Raw genomic sequence first — 22,838 nt, 5'->3', positions numbered from 1 at the left:
TTGTTGTTATTCTCCCATCACAGGCCATTCATTAACTCCTGCCTTATCTACCCTGCTGTCCCCAATCTGAACTGCACAGTCCCATGAAAACATGAGCTCTGGGGGGAAAAAGATAAATTTGGGGAGATTAGACCTCCCCAAACAGCCAAGGGGATGCTGAAGGTCACAGAAATGGCTGAGGTCCTTGGCAAACACCTACATGCGACAGTCCTTAGTACAAACACAGAGTAACCCTCATGTGCTACTAACTGGTCTAATTAAGAAACCAAGCCCAGGTGGGTGAGAACAGGTGCTTGCTAACTGGGTTTCTGCTGGTCCCTGGAAGCTAGTGTGGATTTGCTGATGGGAGTCCAGGATGGGAAGCACCGGTTCTGCAGCTCCTGCTTTAGGGTCCAGGGAAGGAACAGAGGTGAGAATTTGGGGTGTAGTTATTATGGCAAACCAGGGCTGGTTCCTTGGACTGTCTGAGAGGGACTGGGTGACTGGAAGTTGCTGGAGGTGTTTTTGAGCAGTGCCAAGCACGTGTGGCTGTGTAATTTTCTTGTATTTCATCTGGTGTCACTGTGGGGACCTGAGTACAAAACCTTGGGATGCCCTGGGAGGAGGTCTCCATCAGGCACAGGTCTTTCCTGTGCTGCTGGTACCTTTCACCACCACCAATTGCCCAAAGCTTCCAAGCTGCCAAGGAGTTTGGTGTTACTCAGGGGGAGTTTGGTATTCCAAGCCTGTGTGACTGGAAAGCCTGCCAGGCACTTGGAGAGCTTTATGTTTGGTTAGAAACTATCTGAAGCTTGTACTATTTCCCTTCTGATTTTCCTTTCTTTGGTCTGTTTGTTTCTGTCCCATAACCACAAGGAGCTGGGAAGTTGCTTTTCCTTCTTAGAGCAGACTCAGATTTCTAGATAATCTCTTGGAGCTTTATTTAAAGGAAAATAAGAAATCCTATGCAACATACTCTAACTCCCATACTGTGAGCCTTAAAGAAGTGATGCTAGCTCCGCTCACTGTGTAGTACTGGGAAAATTGCCCATGCTGTTGCTGTACTGCAGACTTAAACTGGGAAATGAGGAAAGGATGAGAGATGAAAGAGAAATGTTGAAGGTTAAATGAGTTGTATGCACCTGTAGCACGTCAGTGAGCCTCACTTGCTGGAGGAGCTGCCCTGGTTTATCAGGCTGGGGGCAAGTTCAGCCTGCAGATCCATATGTGTGATGCCGAGGAGCCAGGATACTTGGTCTGGTTGTGAGTCAAAGCAAGCTCTAAGCAATGGGCAAGTGAGCTCTGTGAGTAAACCCTGACCCCTCCTCTGCAAGTGATGGAGGTGAGAAAGAAAGACCGTGACCCCACATTGTCTCCTGCCCTTAGCAGCACAGCCCTGCTCTCTGTCTCGTGCAGGTGATGCCATTATGGCTTTTTTTTCTTCAAAAAAGGTGTTTTTAACACCTGAGAGGCATGATAGAAATGAGAACACTTCGCCATGGTTCTGAGCTGCTGCTGTAGACCTACTGGATCCCTACCTTGCTGCTGGAGAGCCTGCATTCCCCAGCAAACTTGCAGTCCTGGGCTTGATCCTTTGTTCTTTTAAGCCTGTAATGGTGTGTGTGATGGAGACATGGGACCCCTGTCTGGGCTTTGCACACCCCATCTCTCCACACACAGGCATTGGCAATCCCCAAACCCTGCTGCTTTAGGGGTGATGCTACCAGCATCCTGTGAGGTCCCTGGGGGTGAAGCCACCATCAGCAGAATTAAAAAGCCTTTCTGGAGGTAAATAAAACCCCAAGCTGTCCTATTATTTTAAATAAGCTGCCTGCCATGTGTGACCCTGGGGTGCGTGTTGATGGGTACCTGCAGCAAAGGTTTAGTCTGATTCCAAATCCCTTCTCCCTCTGCCTTTCTCCCCTGAAATGGGAGCTGTCATCATACTGCTCAGTCTTTCAAGTCAGCCTGAATGCCAATCATCCCTCTCCTTTAGTAAAAACAAAAAGTCTCTGGAACGATGCATGGGGCCATTGCTCTGTTTTAAGGTGTGCTTTCACTTGCTCTTTAGTGTTTGCCAGGTCTCCTCTGCCTTGTGACTTGAGTGAAGGTGCATTTCTGACAATCACAGAATCACAGAATCACAGAATCCCAAGGGTTGGAAGGGACCTAAAAAGATCATCTAGTCCAACCCCCCTGCAAGAGCAGGGTAACCTACAGTACATCACACAGGAACTTGTCCAGGCGGGCCTTGAATATCTCCAGTGTAGGAGACTCCACAACCCCCCTGGGCAGCCTGTTCCAGTGCTCTGTCACTCTTACAGTAAAGAAGTTCTTCCTGATGTTAACGTGGAACTTCCTATGCTCCAGTTTACACCCATTGCCCCTTGTCCTATCACTGGATATCACTGAAAAAAGCCTAGCTCCATCATCCTGACACCTACCCTTTACATATTTGTAAACATTGATGAGGTCACCCCTCAGTCTCCTCTTCTCCAAGCTAAAGAGACCCAGCTCCCTCAGCCTCTCCTCATAAGGGAGATGTTCCACTCCCTTAATCATCTTTGTGGCTCTGCGCTGGACTCCTTCAAGCAATTCCCTGTCCTTCTTGAACAGAGGGGCCCAGAACTGGACGCAATATTCCAGATGCGGCCTCACCAAGGCTGAGTAGAGGGGGAGGAGAACCTCTCTTGACCTACTAACCACTCCCTTTCTAATGCACCCTAAGATGCCATTTGCCTTCTTGGCCACAAGAGCACATTGCTGGCTCATGGTCATCCTCCTATCCACCAGGACCCCCAGGTCCCTTTCCCCTTCACTACTTTCCAGCAGGTCAACCCCCAACCTGTACTGGTACATGGGGTTGTTCTTCCCCAGATGCAAGACTCTACACTTGCCCTTGTTAAATTTCATCAAGTTTCTCCCCGCCCAACAATAGGTTTGTTTTGGTGAAAGTGCGGGAGATAGCAGGGTCTGCAGGGCTGTGAATAGAGCTGCTGTTGAGGCTACTTGCGTCTTGTTGGGCAAAAGGAGCAATAGGCATCTAGGATGGCTGCAGGTTCCCCTCGCTCTGTGGGTGAAAGGAGCCCCTGAAGGTTCCCCCTTGCCTCCTGGGTGATAACACGGCTATGAGCTGGATGAGGCAGAAATCAGGCTCTTGCTGCTCTCTATCAGAGAACATACCCATGAAACTGCTTGAAATACCCACTGGAAGTAACACAAACCCACCAGCAGCTGCCAGGAAGCTGCTGGGGATGAACAGCAGTGGGACGGTCACTGCTGAGCCCTGGCTGAAGAGCATAGGACTGATCAAATGGGGAGACTTACATCTCAGATGAGACATAATACATCTTCCAGGGACAAAATAAGCTCTCTCAACAGGTACCTTTCCTGCTAACCTGTAGTCTTCTCCCTTTTTGGCCCCAGATCACGGTCTACTCGATGGGAATGTCTTTAAGTCAGGTGAAGAGAAGGCAAACAGGAAGGGCATGGTGGAAGGGGAAGTTTCAGAGTGACGTGATGCTACCATGGGGATATGAATCGCTAGAGCGTGCATGAAATGAATGGCTCCAGCAATGACATAGTCTTTCAGTGAACACAAGGAGGGGGAAACAGTCTGGCTCCAGGACAATACTTGGTGACTTGTGTAAAGGAAGAGCCCTGGCACCAACCAATGCGTGAGCCTGATGAGAAGTGATCTGGGCAGGTCAGTCAGAAAATCAGGTTTGCTGGCCCAGGGAGGACATAATCGCCCTGGCTTGATGTTATCTGGGAGGCTGCATGTAGAGGAGGAGGCAGTGAAATGGGCAGGCAAGCAGGAGGCTCTGGCTCAGAGTGAAGCCCTGGGGTCCTAAGGAGAGGTGGTGCCTGGTGGAAGAGGGGATGTGCTTTGCTGGTGCTGGAATGGGATGCAAGGGGTCAGAGGAGAGCTCGCATGAGGCTGAGTGCTGGCTTGGTTGATGTGCTGATTCAGCTTTATCCATGTCCTTTGTGACACTGGGTGTAACGATTTTCTAAGCATATAGTTTTAATGGGGTTGGTACTCGAGTCTCACTCTCCAAGAATGAAATTTCAGCAAAATCTTTAGTTTTTAAGAGAAGTTTCAGGTTTTATCCATAGGATCACCTTTGAGACTAGAGATTAATGTGACGCGGATCCTAGCTGGGCAAGGGTAACATTGCCATGTGGTGGTCCCAAATCCCACAAGATCCCAAAATGTGTGTCTCTGGGAGTTAGGCATCCAACTCCTGATGAGCTGAGCTGAAGTGGCTTTCCCAAGAGTCTTGGGGCATGAAATAAAAAGGACCCCAAATCTCCCAGCCACTGTTAAGACTACCAAAGCACCTTGTCTCCCTCTTTAGTTTACATTAACAGACAACACGCTCATAGTACCTGTTAGGGTAAAATTCTGTCTGCAATCATTGATTTAGCACTGAAATTGGTGTATTTCTATGATAATCACAAAAATGCACTGGTTTATTAGTGTTTTCAATGACATTCTTATTTTCGGATGACAATGTCGCGAGTAGAAGGGACCTGCTGAATAAACAGCTATTGCCTTTCCTTGGGAAGAGATTATGCTTTGTTGTGCTTGCAGAAATGACTTCTACTGCCATGTGTTGCCCTTTAAAAGCAAGAGAATAATAAATGAGCAAGAAAAAGCATCTCGGTTAGATACGGTGCCTATTTGGAAGGAAAATCCAGGTTTGGTGTGGTGTGTGTTGTTCAATTTGTTTTGTATTAATTTGATCTTCAGTTTTTTTCAGTGTAGCCTGATTAGTTCCACATGTTTTCCCCCAAGGTTTTGGACAGTAAAACTGCTTGTCTGAGTCATCAGCTAGATAAATAATTGGCAACTTCAAGGGCCCATCTCTTAAATCATCTCACAGTTGCTTGTGGCCCTGACAGAGCTTGGTTGCTTGTGCGTTCGAGTCAGCTGTAAAGTCTAATCTGGGCTTTCAATGGCCCCTGGAGACCAACAAACTGCTGATTACGGAGCCTCACGTTGGCTTGTTTTGGCATATCTGCTGGAAGAACGCAGCGAGCTGCTGGGGAACGTGTGGTTCGGGCTGGTATTTATAGCTGGGGTGGAGGAGCCTTCCTGAAATGGGCACCCCAGGGTGCACACCTGGAAGCTGTGCAACCCCTCCTGCAAGGAGCTGGCACGGTCCCATGTGTGGAGGTGGTGGGGCTTGTCCTTCCTGGTGGGTTTCCTGAGCCCAAGGCTCCGGAGGTGCTGAGCGATGTAGGGGGATGCCACACTCACCTCTGTGATTTAACATCCTGAAATGGGCCATCCAAGCATTTTTTGTCTTCTCCAAATGTAGGTATCGGTCCCAGCTCCAGGTGGCCTAAATATAATCCCCACTTTTGGGTCCTGCAGAGTAGCCCACGTGTTGGGAAACGAGAAGCACAGCACAAGGGCTGCACGAATACAGCCCCCTCTTTGCCAGCATCCATCTGGGTATGAGTATCAGGAGATTTAAGATGGATATTTACCTGTTTCTTCATATGTGGTGGTTGTCTGGTTTCTGAGATATGAGTCGCTCTACTTGAATAAGGGAGATTTTGGACTTAAGCTTTGCTGTCCCGTGGCTTACTTCTGGCTTGGCTTAGGTTTTAGGGGTGCCATTTGGGTCTTGTGGAAATCTGATCCAACGTGTAACCCCACCATGGCTGAAGTGGCACTGCTGTCCTGGGAATGTAAGAGGAGCTGAATTGGATGCTCCCTTGCCTGGATATGCTTGGTTTTGGGTTTGCTTGGGGTTTTTTGGGGAGTGGGAAGGGTGGAGGGGGTATGATTACAGTTTAAAAGGCAAGAAAGTGCCAAAAACGGGATGAGAGACAGCTCAGTGGTGATCTCTGAGCTTAAGGAAAAATAATGTAAATCTGGAACAGACCCATCATCTTCAGAGCTGGCTCCAGGCTTCTCGGCAGGAGAGGCACAGCTCCTGCTGGATTGGAAAAATAAAGCAGCCCAAATGTCTCTTGTGAGAGGTCCTGGCCCCTTGGCTTGTATCAGGCGCGTTTGGAGCAAGCCTGGTGCCTTGGGAAGGATGCCACTAAGCCTCAATGAGGTCTCTGGGGGTGGTGGGTATGAGGGAAGCAGAGCCCTCCGCTCTTTCGGATGGCGTTAAGGGTGAGTGAAGTTGAAGGTGAATGAATAGATTATGCTATGCTGGAAAAAAATGGTCACGTTAACAGGCTGCAGTGTGTGACAGAGACATCTGTGAGTGTTAAACCAGCTCATTGAGTTAAAGCTGAGCAAATCGGTGTGCTCCTATGTACGTGTCCCCATCACGATTTGAGCTACCTTGGCTTCTGTGGTGGCGATTCTGGATATGGGCATCTGAAGCCTGCTTAGGTCCTCCGTTGTGACTGGTGCCTGAGTGCAGACACTGCCAACAGCGTGGACATCAGCTTGGCTGGGAAGGTGACAGAGCTTGTGGTGATGCTAAGCAGGAGCCCTAGTGTAACCCTCCTGTTTAATGCATACGTTATCCCGATCAGTACAATGATGAGAAACTTGATGGACACCTTCCTGCAGGGACTAACCCCAGCTCTGCAACAGTCTGCCTTTGGTCCTCTCCATGCTTCCTCTGCTTCCCCAGGGACAGAACTGTGCAGCTGGGTGCTTTATTTTGGTAGGCATTGCTCACATTTTTCTTAACGAGATTTTCGTTCACTAAGAATGGTTTCCAACAAGAGCACGCTGTGTGTCCATGAGCAGCATGTACCATGGCGTGTTGGCACAGGGCTGTGAGGGGAGCTTCATCCCAGTCCCAGGAGCTCAACAGCCATTCTGTGTAAGGGGAAAGGGGCTGAGCCAGTCCTTTTGCTGAGGAGTATTTCCCAGTCAAAGGGTGAATGAATTTCTCTGTCCAGCCAACTCAGAGGCAGCCACCAGATCTCTTCCCTAACTATCCCCTCGTACTTACTACAGGCTTTCTTCACTCTCCCTGTCCTTTTAACATTAGGATCTGGGTTGAAGCCTAGCTTTTGCAGAGAGCAGCTCTCTCCCCCACGCCTGCTCCAGCCCCTTTTCTTCGTCATCCTGACTGTGGTGCTGGAGTACCCCTCCATGTACACTGAACATTTGGTGGTGGAGAAGAGTAAAAAGGAACAGAGGACTGGAACAAGCATTTTGGCAGTCAGTGCAGCAAAGCCAACTCGAATTACACATTAACATTTGTCAGTTGTCGATGTGTTAAGTATTTTGTACTATTATAAGATTTTAGGAGCCCCAATGCAGATTTTATGTATTTTTTTTTGTTGAGATTTGTGCTTTCTTGTAGACAGAAACCTCACCCAGCAATTTGCTCCTTGCATTTATGCCTTTTTTTTTTTAAACATAAAGTGGAAACAAGCGTCTGAAATCATTCTTCTCATTCTGACAAGCAACATCTGTAAAACCTTAACGCTGGAAGGAGGCAGGCACCAAGAGATTTATAACCCCCCGCTGAAATATTGGAACGACCTTATTTCCCGGCAATTAGCTTTGCTCAAAACATTTTTGTTTCCTATTAGAAGCAATCGACTAACATTTACATTGCCGTGTTTAATAGTTGTTGGTCATCTCTGAATTCGAGCAGGCAAGGCAGGAGGAGAGGGGGGGATTCTCTTTTGTAAACTGTAAGAGCATGTGTTTTGCGTCGTGTGTTGTGTTTGTTGATAGTGGTGAAAACATCCATCAAGCTATGCTCCAGAAGGGGGAATATCTATTGGGAAAGGGAAGGGAACTGGTGTTTGGCCAGAGTTTCTCTATCACTGTAATATATCAGGACTAACTCCAGAGCCTTTGTTGGAGAGTGGATCTTGATTCAACCGAAACTCATGAAGAGTGGAGAGGGGAGAAGATAGAGCAGCACCTACACGTAAGCTGCTTTAGGACTGAGTAAGGGCTCTGATGGTCAAGTGATGATGGGTTAGGCTAAAGAGTGGGTATTTGGGGGGTCATTCCCCTTCTCCAGTGGCTGCAGCTATTTGCAGTGGCACAAGGAGCTGGTGGCAGCAGCTTGTGAGACCTCTTTGGGGCAGTCTTGGGAGAGTTTCTCACAGCCCTCATCAAGAAGGGGATTTTTTGTGACGTGGCTGGGGTTTTGGTGTATTTGTTGGGCTTTTGGGTTTCTTTTAGGATCTTGAGAGCATGATGGAATGGGATGAAACTGAGAATCAGATATTTTAGCCTGTGTTGCAATGTGAGGAAAGCCTAATGTCTGAATGTATGATAGCCTGGGTTGGAAGCGTCAATGAATGTTGCAACAGTATTGTCTCATAGGGGCAGGAGAAAGAAATGCCTATTTTCTCTTTGGCTTTGAGATCAGGAAATGTTGTATCTAGATAAGGTCCTGAGTGGATCTGAAAAAGATTAATGGTTTAATTGTTGAAAAGGGGCTGTTCTAAGGATGTTGAAACTAAGTAGAGCTTGAAACAAAGTTGAACTTGAAATATTGGGGATGTTTCAGCACAGTGTCTTGTTTCTTTGTTTTCAAATTGTTAACATGCCTTCAAAGCTGAAAGGACAAAATGACTTTGGATATTGTCAACTGACTGTGGGATGTTCTCTTGGTGGACATAATGGAGGAGAAGCTTCCAGAGGAAATGCTGTAGCCCTGCAGGTGACAGATGGTGAGCATCCTTAACATTCTACAGTTTACTTGCTTTGTGCAGGTTTCTTTCAACATGAGATATCACTTTAGAAGTTTGCTGCAGGATGGGCAGCTGATGGTGTCAACTGAATTTTGGTGAAGTTACAGATGTGGGCTGAAAAATGAGCTTTTCCTGGCCAAACTGCTCTTCCAGCTATGCCACAGTTCCCTATCCCTTATGCTATGCAGGTGTAACTGTTTTATAGGGCTGAGCGGTTAGCTCGATAACCAAGTGGTCCAGGTTAAAATCTAATCCCTGCTGGAGGTGTGGCAGTGAACTCTAGTATATAGCCTAGCATCAAGGATGTCAATTTCTTAACCTAGTTTTGCCTTGAGAGCCAAGGCTTTATATAGTTATACATGAATATCCATCCATTCATATGATCTCTCCCCATAAGCCATCCTGGTGGCTGAGATGCTTTCCTCAGTCATGTATGCACTGAAATAGCAGCTAACTAGCAAAACCTAGAGATACAGTGTAAGGTCTTTTGACAGCCTTGGAGAGTGAAGATGCTTACCCCAAAGAGGCAATCGTTACCTGTCCTCCCTAATGCCCTGGGGATGCTGACTGGGTTCTTGGTGGGGTTTTAGTCACCTCTGCTGTATCTGCTTAGCAGCGGGGTGGAGGATGATATGTCCCTTTGAGGTGTCACAGTAAACTCCACGTAGTCCTTTAGCCTCCATAGGTAGGTGGAAATGACAGCACAAGCTGAGGACTGGGACACCAAGCTTCCACTGGTGTATGGAAGCACCAAGGGGTGAGAAGAATGTGCCTCTCCTGCTCTTTGCCACAAGCCCACCGCAACACCTGCCGCAGAGGGAGGGTACTGCTGTCAGTCGTCAGCCTGTCTCACTCCATGCATTCCTGGCACAAGTCTCTTCAGGTTCGCCTCTTTGTGCGCAGTCTGATAATTCCTCCTCCAAGGAGCTTGTTTGCCTTTTCTTTATCCTTCTGAGGGGCTGGGGCAGGTCCCTGCTCCCCATCCTTCCCTCCTCAGACACAGGCTGAAAAGTTCCCTTCCTCTTCCGTTGCAGGCAGGCTCCCTGGCACATGCCTTGGGCTGCCCTGGCCAGCCCCCTGCACCAGCAGAAACACCACATCCAAGCACAGGCAGGAGCAGCTTTGTGGCTGAACACCAAAAGAAAGGAGGAGGAGGACTGCTTAGGGATGATGTTGATTCCCACAAAAGGGATAAACTGGCCATGGACCAACTTGTGCTGCTTTTAGGCTCCCACACTTCACTTTTAGCAGCAGAAGTGAAGCGTGGGGGCCAGTTAACATGGGAGCTGGTGGGAGAGCAAAAAGCTCAAGTGAATTTTATGGTGGAGTTGGTGCATCCCTGAAAGGGATTAGCTGCCCTAAAAGGCCCTTTAATATATCTCTCCCTGTGTACTTATTTCCACAGTATCCACCCCAAACAGACTACATCCATCCTTAAACTGTTGTGGTTAGAGAAGCACCATAGAGGCCTTTTTCTTGAGGACAGCATCTGTACGTTCTCTTTCATTGGCCAGACTGTGAATGCTATCCCTGCGACGTGCCGCTGTTATTGCAAGGGCAATAGGAGGACCAAGCCAAGGCTGGATTGGACTCTGCAGGGTTGTTTGGTTTGGTCCTTGTTCCCAAAGTATCATCTGGTCACAGGTGATGTGTAGACGGGAGAAAGGAAGCAGAGAGGCAAACAAGTCCCCGTGCTTAAATAGCTGGTGGGATTTGGGGAAGATGATGCATTCATTTCATATGTGGAACCAAGGATCCATCTTTTGCAAACCTATCTTGCTCACAGCTAGCCCAGGACAGCTTCCACATGTCCCCCTTGAGATGGAGGGTGGACAAAGAGGCTATTCAGCAGTGGATTATTCTGGTGGAGATATCGCAATTCAAGTGCATATTTTAACAGAGGGATGTTGCTCTCTGCTTTTGGGAGTTCTTTTGTGCCAGAAGCTGTCACACGGTGTGTGGGAACATCCCTTTTCTCTTTTCTTGAAGGGCAGGTTTCCTTTCACCTCCCAGCTGCAGGCAGGCTCCGTGCACAGATTTATTCAGGGCCAGGGATGTGTGCGTGCACGTGTTTGTTTTACCTGGTTTTGAAAGAACAATGTTGTGGCGGCCGACAGCTAATCCTAAATTTGGGATACCTGACATTGTAATGAGAAAACAAACCTTCCTGCACTTAAAATGAGTGACAGGCCAGGTTTGGCCCCAGCAACCTTCAGAACTGGTTTGACCTTGCAACCAAGACCTCCTGGGCTGACTGACAGCTTTTTACAGCCGCATTAGAGCTGAGCTGACCTTGTTTATCTGGGGATTCACCTGGCAGACAGCAGACATGTCCAGGGATATTAAGTCTCAAGCTGAAAATGTTTGCTCAGGTATTAGGGGGAGAGTTAATTTAGACTGAATACCTCCTATGTGGCACCAGCCACTGCTCCAAGGGACAATGAGCCCCTTGGCCGATGACAGTTGGTTTAGACCTCCTTTAGAAACTGGAGTCTCCCTCGAGTGGAGCTGTGCAAAGTCCTTCAACTTGCTCTGAGTTTCCATTCACATGTAATGTTTTGGGGGGCTGGGTAAGAATAGAGCCAGGCTGAAGGTACAGGTTGGTGTCCCTGCAGAGGGTTCTTGCTGCTGGCACCAGGAGAAGTGTGTTGGACTGGATGGCTTCACTTAAGCAATGAGACACAGATGAGCTGACCTCTGTCCCAGGCAGCGATGTGGCTGATGTCCCCTTTCTCTGATACCCATCAAGCCCTTCATTCTCATGCAGGAGTTGTGCCTCCCCTACTGCACTGACTCAGGAGAGGGCTAGGGAATAGCAGCTCTTCGTCTTCCCTCGTGTGGGCTCAGAACAAGAGGACCAAGCCCCCGAGCTGCCCTCCTCCTGCACAGTGAGGATGGGCAAAGAAGGGCACCCAGCGCTCTACCCCTATCCACACAGTCAGGAGCATCCAAAGGGTGCTGTCTGAAACCTCCTTTCTGGTGTCTCCCAGGGAATGAAGTAATTTCAGCAGAACCATTTCATAGACTCACAGAATCACAGAATAGTCAGGGTTGGAAAGGACCTTAAGATCATCCAGTTCCAACCCGCCTGCCATGGGCAGGGACACCTCACACTAAACCATCCCACCCAAGGCTTCGTCCAGCCTGGCCTTGGATGCTGCCAGGGATGGAACATTCACAACATCCCTGGGCAACCCATTCCAGTGCCTCACCACCCTCACAGGAAAGATCTTCCTCCTTATATCCAATCGAAACTTCCCCTGTTTAAGTTTTAACCCGTTACCCCTTGTCCTGTCACTACAGTCCCTGACGAAGAGTCCCTCCCCAGCATCCCTATAGGCCCCCTTCAGATACTGGAAGGCTGCTATGAGGTCCCCACGCAGCCTTCTCTTCTCCAGGCTGAACAGCCCCAACTTCCTCAGCCTGTCTTCATACGGGAGGTGCTCCAGTCCCCTGATCATCCTCGTGGCCTCCTCTGGACTTGTTCCAGCAGTTCCATGTCCTTTTTATGTTGAGGATACCAGAACTGCACACAATGCTCCAGGTGAGGTCTCACAAGAGCAGAGTAGAGGGGCAGGATCACCTCCTTCGACCTGCTGGTCATGCTCCTTTTGATGCAGCCCAGGATACGGTTGCTTTCTGGGCTGCGAGCGCACACTGAAGCCGGCTCATGTTCATTTTCTCATCGACCAGCACCCCCAAGTCCTTCTCTGCAGGGCCGCTCTGAATCTCTTCTTTGCCCAGTCTGTAGCTGTGCCTGGGATTGCTCCGACCCAGGTGTAGGACCTTGCACTTGTCATGGTTGAACTTCATAAGGTTGGCATCAGCCCACCTCACAAGCGTGTCAAGGTCCCTCTGGATGGCATCCCTTCCCTCCAGCGTATCAACCGGACCACACAGCTTGGTGTCATCGGCAAACTTGCTGAGGGCGCACTCAATCCCACTGTCCATGTCAGCGACGAAGATGTTAAACAAGACCGGTCCCAACACCGATCCCTGAGGGACACCACTCGTTACTGGTCTCTACTGGTAGCTGGACATCTACAACCTCTGATTTACACCAGCATGCACATGCTCTAGGCAGGTTGTGAAACTCTCCTACAGCTTCTGTGGGCTCCAGAGGAGACAATTCTGGATGCAGTAGCAAACCTTGGGATTACTACTATTTTTACCCTCTTTTTGGGCTGCCAGATAACGGCTCTCAATATGTGTATGACCGCATGGGTGGTCCTGACTGTGTCGATCCTCAGGGAGGACCAAGTATTGCTGTTCTCTCACATCAGGCAAGCACCTTTGCTGCTGGTCTTCCCAAAGTTTTTCTCAGCTGCTTTTTGTGTTGAATTGTGACCAATCCCTCCCTTTCCAGATTCCTCCAAAACGCCTCTTCTCACACCCTGGGACCGTCTTCACTCCTGAAAAATGATGTGCTGGGATCCTACATGTGGATGCCTGGTCTCTGCTGGATGGGGCTGGGCTCACAGAAGAGAGGAAGTGGGTGGCTTGATGGAAATCTAGAGCTGATTCTTAGTCACAACACATATGTCCATGCTGTGGGATCCCTCACGGATGGAAGCCCTTCCCTGGTGTGGAAGGAAAGGTTTTATTCAGCTAATTCCTTCCCCTTTTCCATGCTGGTATTCCCTGGAATCACACCCTTCATTTCCTTTTCTGCTCAGGTTTTGCCGCCGTCCTCCCTCTCCCCTCACATGTACCTGTTTAGAAGTGGTGGGGTAATTGTTTGCTCTGTATTGTTCACTTTCACCTTGACGCTGGACTTTAGGGCCCCAGCCAAAGCGAGATGTTAAAATGCTCTGACCAGTGTGGGAGAGGCAACCCTGTTAGGGTCCTGACAGGAACAGGAGAAGCTGAAATCTCCATGGGAGAAAGCCTGGAAGCAGCTTTCACTGCAGTCTGTAGAGGCAATGGCAAGGTGCTTTTCTTTGATTGTCTCACACTTCCACTGGAATTCTGAGACCTGATGGGACAATGTGAAATCCCTCGCTACAGGCTTGGCGTCATTCAACTATCACGTGTTGTGCTTCAGGATGAAGTTAGCTGCTAGCTCTGCAAAGGGGAAACAAGCAGTCAGACGCTGGTGGGCATCCTGCTTGGGGTGCAAGGTGAGAGCTGGGCTCCCTTCCCCTGCATTGCTTTGTTTGGCTCAGGGTCTCAGGTCCCCAAGGAGCCTCTCCTGGGACACCCGAAGACCCTCTCCTGAGGTCTCCACTGCCACTGTGGTTACAGGCACTGCCCAAATGAAGAAGGGAGGAAGGCACGGTTAGAAACTCCCAGGGAGGAGGAGGAGGAGGTGGTGCTGCACCCCACAACTGCAGAAGCAGCAAAATGCTCATTGGGTTACACAAGTGCCCCAAATCCGGAATGTCTGTTTTTTTCCTGACTCACTGATTTGCCTTCCTCTGCATCAAGATCTGTCAGGTCTCTAAAAGCAGTAAGTTACCAAGGGCAGGAAAAGCCCTTTGTAGCAACCCGGGAAGGGTGCCCATGCTAACTGATGTTCCTACACCTTCCTTTTGGGAGCTGGTGGGGGAAAGCGAAGCTGAAAGTGCTCTCTGGATGTGTGGATCATCCACATAACATGGGCACCACTGTGGGTCCCTCCTGAGCTGATTCACCTTCTGTAATGAGCCCAGCAAAGAGGGGAAGCATTAAAAACAGTTTAGCCTGGAGGGCTGGAAATGTGGTTGCTGCAGCGTGAAGCCTCCCTGTGCTGGGGGAGGATGGGATCCTGCTGCTGAGCTATTTATTTAAGAAACAAAATATTATCATTTCAGGCGTTGGCAGCGTGGGGTGTATCAGCCATTGTATCAAAGATGTGGTTTTAATGCACTTTCCTCCGCTTAAACACTATTTGCCTTCTCCTTCAGGCAATTGAATTTAAGAAAACTCTGGTTGCCCAGGTTTTGTTGAGCAAATTGGCCCCTCTGCACACAATTCCCAGGAGGAGCCAGCTCTGCAGAAACTCTGGGAGCTGTCACTTCAGTGCATGGCTGGGATGGGCTGAATGGATTACCCAGCTCTGCATCGTCTGCTCTTTTATCTGTCTCAAAGCAATGGGAAGCCAGGAATAACCCCCCCGGGGTTCCTCTGAGCCCGGCAGATTCTGGAGCCTGGGGTCAGATGACTGTTATTGTAGCTAAAGGTGTTTAACCCCAATTGATTTTGACAAGCCCTATTAGCAGATCCACCAATTACTTATCGGGTTTTGAGAGAACGTTGTCAATTTAAGGCTGGATGCTCCAACCGGAGTGCTGCTGACAGGATGCAGCAGGTACAAAGCTGCTTCTGCAGGAGTCAATAGGAAAAACTCCCCATTAATCTTCAGAGCCAAATTCTGACCCTTCCCCAGGACCCAGCAGCTCTCAAGGGCATCAGAGGCAACCATGGAGAACAGCAGGCTGGAATGTGATGTATGAAGCCTCCTACCCTGCAGAGCACTGAGCATCCTCCAAGCAGCCCAGGCTTGGGCTTAGAGACCGAGCGATATGTTTGCAGTGTAGCTGTCTCCACCCTGACACTGAGGAATGACACAGGAGCCATGGGACCTGGTGCAAAGTATAGGAGAATCCCCAAAAATCTGCCCAGAACAGGCTGAGCGTTGTTCCTGCTCCCCTTCAAAACTGATCTGGATCCTGACTGATGGAGAAGGGAGCCAAGGGCATCTGGTACCAATGGAAGCTTGCTCTCCATCTCTGCATGCCCAAAACCAATGTTTATCCCACAGGGTTGAACTTAGAGCCCTAAAGCCCGGCAGGCTGGAGCCGCTGCTGGGCAAGCAGATAAACTACATGGAGACTTGTGTCCCTGAGAAATATTGAGTGATGAGCTCTCTGAGGCTCATATCCCAAAGGCGGTTGAGCTCATTTGGACTTGAATGGGAGTTATGTGCTTTAAATAATCTCAGAGGGCCTGGGTTCAACAGCATTGCTGATATTTCTTTTTAATTATTTTTTTTATAATGAAGCAACTGGGAAATAAAAGCATCATCTAAGGAAGGAAATCACTCCATTAGTCTAATATTTTAATGAAGTGCTGTGCTACATTGCAGTCGGATGTAGGTGTTTGTAGGAGGCAGGCAGCAGCCTGCTTGTCACCCATCCCAGTGCAGAGAAATGTGTCCGTTACACGTGCAAATACAGTTTAGCCTGAAAATTGCTTTCAGGCAGCAAAACAAACAGCCCCTTGGAAGCCCTGCAAGTTTCACACTTGCTTTTGCATCTTGGTTGCTTAGGGAAAGGAGTCACCCTCTTGGGGGAAACAAGCAGCCAGCATCGCCTGCTTGGCTGGGGGCTTGTGTGGGTTTCACTCCAGCCCAGCGAGCGCCTGGAGCTGCTGTGAGGCTGTGCCAAGTCCTCTGGGAGGTTTTGTAACAAACACCTTGTAAAATGCAAGTGTTTGAGTAGCAACGTTCGGGAGCAATGTGCCAGGCTGAGCAGCAACTGCTCAGGGTGTTTGTCATCTTGTTTGAAACTTAAGGATGAACTTAAGGATGCTCCAGAGACAAAAGCATTGAATACGCTGTTTGCAACATACACTCATCCCTCAGTTAATGGACAGGTTTATGAGCCATTTGTTTAAAAAAAAGCAGAGACCCTAGTTAATGAGCAGCCTATTTATTGTTTCTTAATCATTTGACAGCAGTTCATAACTGTGCCTTGTTTTCTATTATGGGCACAATTGTATTAAGTGTGCTCATTCCCCATGTACTGTCTCTGAAATAAATTTTCACTTTGAAAACCACTCATATTCTTCCAAATACAGGATTATATTTAAATGGAAAAATAGTTCTTTCAGATGATTGTTTTCAAAAGAACCCATTCTTTTTGCCCTGTTTCGGGTTATTAAAGCTTTTTTGGGTTTATTGCAGGCGTTTTTAGCTCCAGAAAGTTGGCCAATGGAGGAGGCTGCGATAAGTGTTGGAAAGCGCTTGGGGGAGACTTTGGGGATCAGTGTTCTGTGTAATCTTGGTCAAGTCACTGGACGCCTAATGGTAAGGAGGCCTTTTATGTTTGTTTTTTTGGGATTATTACTTATCTGACAATGTCTCTCTGGTGTCTCTGCCTTTCTGTGGGGTTTCAATGAAGTCTTAAAGAGCTTAGAGCCTGACTGAAGGGACTGGACAGTTTCATCTCCAGATGAACCTCCATACTGGTGCTCCAGTACAGGAGATGTCATGCCCCGACCTGCTCATTCTGCATCATGCTTTTCACCTGGAGATACCAAACCATGGAGGTGCTTGCATCCCTCCAATGGTACAGGAGTCACTCCTCCTCCTTCAAGTGCCTGTCTGACCTCAAGTCTCTTGATTTAGAGCTGTGCGAGAAGCATGGGGCTTTGCCTACACCCACTGCCAACCAAGAGGCAGAGAGCTGAGGCAGCAGCTCAGCCTGGGAGTGTTTATGGGGTGCTCAGTAACATCCCATCAACTTCTCAGGGGCTCAGCACCAGCTTGAATCAGGCCAGTAAAGTGATCTGCAAAATTTAAGTGTTCTTTCTTCTCCCACCCACTATAACATTCAGGGGAATGCTGATATAGAAGAGAGAACTCCTGGCGATGGCTGGGGTAGGAACAAATTGCTTTCCCACTAGGGAAAGGTCATCTGTGAAATCTCATGGACAGTCCCCCCCGTTCACTGAACACCCCCTTCCCCGGCTGCCTTTTTTTATGTTATTTTATTATTATTATGTTTTTGTGTGTGTAATTGCGTGTCAGACCAAGTGCACTCAGAATGTGAGCAGGGTCTGATACAAGGAGGGTGAAATGAGATAATCCATGTTTTCATCATCCATAGGCCTCTCTTTTCACGGGCCGTGGGCCGTACTTTATTAGGCTGAGCAGCTCTGGGCCTGCAAGAAAGAGGAGCCCTTTCTCATCCCGATGAGAATAGTGCTGTGAATGGATTCCAAGTGTTTACTCAGCATTTGTCTCGTGGTTTATCAAAGGAATGAGGAGGAGGTGCCGACAGACCTTTTGTCCCGCTGATGTGTTATGACAATGTTCCATGAATATGCAGAATGGCAGAAGGGATTAGAGCCAGTACAATTCCCCTCCGGCGCTTTTTTTTCCCCTTTTTTTTTTTTTCTTTTTTTTTTTTTCTGTTTTTTTCTCTTTTGCCTGGGATGTTCAGGGCTTTAAGAGTGACCTGCTCACAGTCAGGGCACTAAACATCAGATTTTCCTGCAGATAGGGGTGTAAAAATCCCACACTTGTCCAAAGCTGTTAACATCTGACTTGAAGGTTGGGCTGTCTTAGTCACTAGCTGCTCTTTATGAAATTTTGGCTGGCAGGAACTGCCTGGCTGAATGCTTTGTGTTTGGGGAAATGTGGAGATATTGGGGCATAATTAAAACTTGAGTCAATCAGTGACACGTGAAGCCCGGGCCAGTGGTGATGTGACTGCTGCTCTCTGGTCTGCTGCTGGTGGTGTAGGCTGGCGGTGGTACCTCACTGTGTTTTTAATGTTGCTTCCCACAGTCCCGGTCCAAGAGTTTGGGTGTGATTCAGTAAATGGTGCTGACAGCAGGCACGGATGCTCTTCATGCTCTGTGTGCCATTTTGGATGGACAGGTTAATGAGTTAACCCTTGCAATACACCTCTGAGGCAGGTGATGAATGTTGTCTCTCTTTTCAATGTGGGGAGACTCCAGCAAGATGGTGTAAATTCAACCTTTCCTCTTGTGTTTCTTGACTCTTCTTCTCCAAATAAGTCTGCTGAACAACGGTCAGCAGCTATCCACCTATTGTTAAGGCTGGTGGTGTGTTTCTTATATGTAGTTGAGCAAAGATGTCCCATCTGAAAAATGACCCTCTGTTGGTTTCCTACATCTCAAGAATCTTTCCTGTCCTGGTCCCCTAACGGTGTGTGTGGGAGCTGCCCAGATACATGAGGGGAATGATGACTTTGTGTTCCGGTTCGGTCTCATCCTGGGAAGAAGGGTGTTGGGGTGTTCTCAGCACTGGTCTGATTCTGCTCCCATCCAGATCTAAGCACTGCTGAGAACTGTTAAATCCACCCACAATCTCCCACACTCCATTCAGAAAGGTGAAACTAGCCTGTTCCAGCCTTGTTAAACTGGTTTCCAGCATGTCCTGCCTTTCTGTTTGGGATTTTGGTTGCTCTGTGGAAGATCTGGAGGACATTTGGTCTGGATCAGATGAGATCCAGACATAGTCTGGATATGGGATATATGGGACATAGCCTGCTCCCATCAAGCTCATGGGAATCACCCTGGCTGTGATGATGGGACATCCTGATGGGACATCCTGGGGAGGCAGCTGTGAAAGGGGGCAAATTGCCATCAGCTCCTCCTTTGCAGGAGCATTTGTGCAGCAATGCTCTGGAGGTGGCCAAGGATACCAGGATGCATGGAGCTTCTCTACTTCTGTCTCCATGGCATATATGGCGTGCAGGGCTCTGTTCTGGATCCTGTGTCTAGCATCCTATAGCAGACTTAGCCTGGAGTAACCATTGCCATTGGTTTTCCCCAGAATGGGGGTGTTCTTCACAAGCATCAGCCTGAACAAGGCTTGTGAACCCCTCTGGGGCACCAAGTCTCTGTTTGCAGAATGTGGTGCTTGCTGAGTGTGGGGTTGCCAAGTTTGCAATCTGAGTGTCTGTATGGGGAATGGTGAAGGAAGAGGCAGAGCCTCCTCACAAGTCCTGGCACTGGCTGTGCAGGGGTACCGCCTGCTATTGTGACATGCTTATTCTGCTTGCTGAAGTCACTCTCCACCCACCCGGGTACACATGCAGTAATTAGGTTAATGAATTTTAATACAGTTATCCCAAGCCTAGCTCTTGGCTGGTGGCTCCATCAGAGCAGTTGGCAATGGCTCCTGCTGACAGAGAGTGTGTGCTGTGATTTGCTCTCCAGGGACATTCTCAGTTGGTCTTGGCTTTGCTGGAGAAGTGACTTCCTAACTCCAGAGACCAAGGACTGTTGCCCAGCTGGTGCTGACATCCTCTCTGTGGGGTCTGCTGAGCACTGGGATGTGTTCCTGGCAGCTGATGATGGCGGACCCAAAGCACTTTGGGCTTGGTGCTTAGGCCAGCGAAATTCTTGAGGCTGGCTTAAAAAGAAAAAGCCTTTTCCCCCCATCTACCTGCTTTCATCACCATCAGCAGTGCCGGATGTTTCTTTGCCCTCTGGGGGTGTGCACGGTTTTAACATCGTCCTTTGCAACCGGGACTCTTCAGCTGTGGTGTAAGGAAAAACAAAACAATTCAATGGGAATAAATTCCTCCCACCCTGAGAACCCTGTGATGAAAACACAAGGGTTGGCAGCCCTGGGAAGGAGGCCAACCTCGGTCCCACGGGACGCTTACAGCACAGACACCTGGCTGTTGAAAAGGCCTTCCACCCTCCTTTGCTCATCTTTTATCCGCTGGGATTTTGTTGATGCTGGAGGCTGCATCTGCCCCCCTTTTTCCTTAGGACTTGTTTACAACCAGATAATTCAGTGGTGGAAGCTGCTGACTCTCCGGTGGGTGCTGGGATGCTGCTGGCTGCTCACTGGGGCTCCTCTTAACCCCTTCAGCCCTGCGGTTAAGTACGTATCTCGTACCTCTGTGTGCCCTTCATCTGTGACTTGAGGCAGTTCTTTTGGCTTCCACTCTGCCTGAGCATGTTTGTGCATCTTAGGATTGCTTTTTGTTGCCGTTGTCTTTTCTTTTCCTTAAAAACTTTATGGCAGGATGCAAATGCCTGTTCCCATTGGTTTGGATGGGAGCTGGGTTCCTAAATTGCTCTTACAAACCTTGCCCAGACAATTAATGACAGAAAAATGATGACCAGATCCTGACTTTTTTTCTTTTTAGCCCCTCTCCCAGGCTTGCTACAGGTTTCCCGTGTGTTTCCCTCCTTGTGTGGTAGGGGACAAGCTGCCCATTTTTGATCTTTTGTGTCTTTGAAGATACGCTATGCCTACTAAGAGAGATACAAGGCAGGAACATGTGTGTAAATCTTGTGCCCTCCAAGTCTGGTGGAAAGAAAATGGGTAATATTCAATCATCTGAGCATCTTCCAAAGAGTAGTATGTAATGCAGTACACTGACCAAGAAAATGGAAGGAAACACTTGATGCTCAGTGTTGCTTTCTGACATCTTCAGGAAGCAAAATCTATATCAGGCCTGCCATTCTTATGTCCTGGAGGTCTTCAACTGATGTATTGTAGTGAAGGGTTTAATGCCATTTTGAAGAGGTTTTCTTCCCATAGCACTGGGTGACACCACCTCCCTCCCAGCCTGGCTCCCATCATGAAGCTCTGCTGAAGATCATTCAGCGATTCTTCTGCAAGAACAAAACATCCTCTTGGTCATCCCTGGGAGAGAAATCCCTCCCTTCCTTGGTGTCTTGGGTCTCAGCAGACCTGCCATGCTTCACAGATGGCCTTCTTGCTACTGAGCCCTCTCCTTTCAAGGCCATCAGATGGAGCAGGTGGATGAAAAGGTGAGACAAATACTGATGTTCTGCCTGCAATGGAAAAAGAAGGGTCTTGTGCTCTTTTACCACAGGTTTTTCTTCCAGGAAACTCCATCACAGTCTGTTACTCACCCATTGCTGTTCAAAAGATAAATTTTGAAGGTTTAAAGGAAACCTAATGTGTCTAGTTAAGCCATTAGCTCCATCCTATAGAGTCATGGTAAAAAATGCATCTAACGCAAACAAAACCTAAATGCACACAATATATACAGTGGAACTAAAACAACAAGATGTATGGGGAAAAGCTGTCAGAGATGCTGATTAGATGCATCTGTAAAGTCAACATGAATGAGATTCTTGTTTCCATCAGAGAGTATTCGGACTGTGATCCTGATTATGCCACTGGCTTGCTGCTGTACTCCAGATGAGTCCTTTATGCTCTACCTGCTATCCCCATTTGGAAATGGGTAAAATTATTTCTGACCTTTCCCCAAGAACATACTGTATTGGATGTTTTTAAAGAAGGGTGTTTGAGGTTGACATCATGTGGTCTCCAGTCCATGCTCATGGGCCTTCCTTGAGCCTGAGATGTAGTGCAAGCTGAGCTCTCTTCCATGCTCAGCTGGTAAGGGAGGTCAGCATCCTGGTTTGCACTTATCCTGTTGAGTACCCAGGATCCAAGCCAGGTTTCGAGTCTAAAGCCATCTCCACCAATGACCGGTGTCATAGTGCCTGGGTGAGGACCATGAGCAGGGCAGGGACAGCCCTGGGAGCTGCTGGCACCGAGGCAAAAAGCCAACAGAAAGAGATGTGAGAGGGGCTTGGAGCCCCAGGAGAGAGACCGGAGTCCACTGCTTGGAGGACTGGGAGGAACGAGTGCTGCTTTTGGGTGAACCAATCTCCCTAGGTCATACATCTGTCCCAAATACGCTGGTGACTGGCATTAACTATTTCTCATCCAGAAACAATTCACCAAAGCCCATGTCTTGAATAGCTAGGATGCAGCTGGGGTACCACTGCAGAAAGAGAAGTGATACGGTGTGATCCTCCAGAACAGTTACTCCAGAGCAAACGGTGATGGATAAACCACAAATACTCTCCCCAAGCACTTGGCTGTGGCAGATGCTGCCCAGGACCTGATGCTGGTGCCAGCTGCCTACTTGCATCAAACACTGCTCTGATATGGAGATTCCTATCTCAGCTGGAGGACCCCAGTGGCCACAGCACTTCATAAGTGGCAGATGGAAATGAATTGACTGGATCTCTGTGGACCCCCAGGATAAAGAAATGTCTGGGATGATTTTCCCAGCCCAAAGTAGCACCAGGAAGGGATGATTTGGCTGGGAGGAATGCAAGACAAAAACTGTGATTCATATTTGTCCAGTCTGATTTGAGTCTGAATCATTTATCTTGCCTTCTCACGAGGAAATGATATGATGAACCCTGGCCTGTCATGGCTGGAGATCTTTTTCCTGCACCACATGCTCTTTGAAGTCATTGCATGAAATGCAATTGATCATTTGTGGAGTGATCTTAAAGGCAGAGGAGGTCTTCACAACCTTAGCTAAGTTGTCTCCCCTCCAGATAAATGGCTTCTCCACCAACATAGACGTGTGGCGAGATGTCCCTGTTTGAGGTAGAAGGGCTAGGCAGTGGCTAGGCCACCATCTCTATATGTCTTGCTCCTGGGCTTGCTGATTCTCTCACCAGGCTTTAGGATGGCCAGCAGCGGTGCTGTGCTTGACTACCCAGCCTCCATCCATCTGGAC

The 22,838-nt window shown here is 48.5% G+C and overlaps 1 long non-coding RNA gene across 1 annotated transcript in view; it reads left to right on the top strand.

Moving 5' to 3' along the window:
- The first annotated feature begins 334 nt into the window (after nucleotides 1-334).
- The window catches only part of LOC136010838 (uncharacterized), a 28,477-nt gene continuing 5,973 nt past the window's right edge, over nucleotides 335-22,838 (top strand). Inside the window, exons 1-2 of the long non-coding RNA XR_010611025.1 lie at nucleotides 335-409; nucleotides 16,514-16,636. This is a non-coding gene — a long non-coding RNA (uncharacterized LOC136010838). The remainder of the gene's footprint in view (nucleotides 410-16,513; nucleotides 16,637-22,838) is intronic.

This window comes from Lathamus discolor, chromosome 3 (assembly GCF_037157495.1).
Source record: "Lathamus discolor isolate bLatDis1 chromosome 3, bLatDis1.hap1, whole genome shotgun sequence".
In the NCBI taxonomy this organism is placed as follows: domain Eukaryota; kingdom Metazoa; phylum Chordata; class Aves; order Psittaciformes; family Psittacidae; genus Lathamus; species Lathamus discolor.
This window is presented reverse-complemented; position numbering and strand designations above follow the sequence as displayed.